The sequence below is a fragment of the Penaeus monodon genome, chromosome 32, assembly GCF_015228065.2.
Source record: "Penaeus monodon isolate SGIC_2016 chromosome 32, NSTDA_Pmon_1, whole genome shotgun sequence".
Lineage (NCBI taxonomy): Eukaryota > Metazoa > Arthropoda > Malacostraca > Decapoda > Penaeidae > Penaeus > Penaeus monodon.
Genome location: NC_051417.1, coordinates 8,294,706 through 8,294,928, shown reverse-complemented (window position 1 = coordinate 8,294,928; position 223 = coordinate 8,294,706).

Sequence of the window (223 nt, the reverse complement as noted above, 5' to 3'; positions counted from 1 at the left end):
CGAGAAACGAAGAGAGGAACAAGGAAGGAGGATAGGAGGACCAACATAAAAAGGATATATATTTTTTTAAGAGACAGGTAATAGGGATATTAAAATGGCGTCTCGTATATCATCCGCTGCGAGAGTTTATTGATGAATACTCTGCCATAGAATCAAGTCACGGTTCTTATTTCTGATGTTTATCTGTCTTCCTATCTATTTCTCTCTTATGTATGTATATATA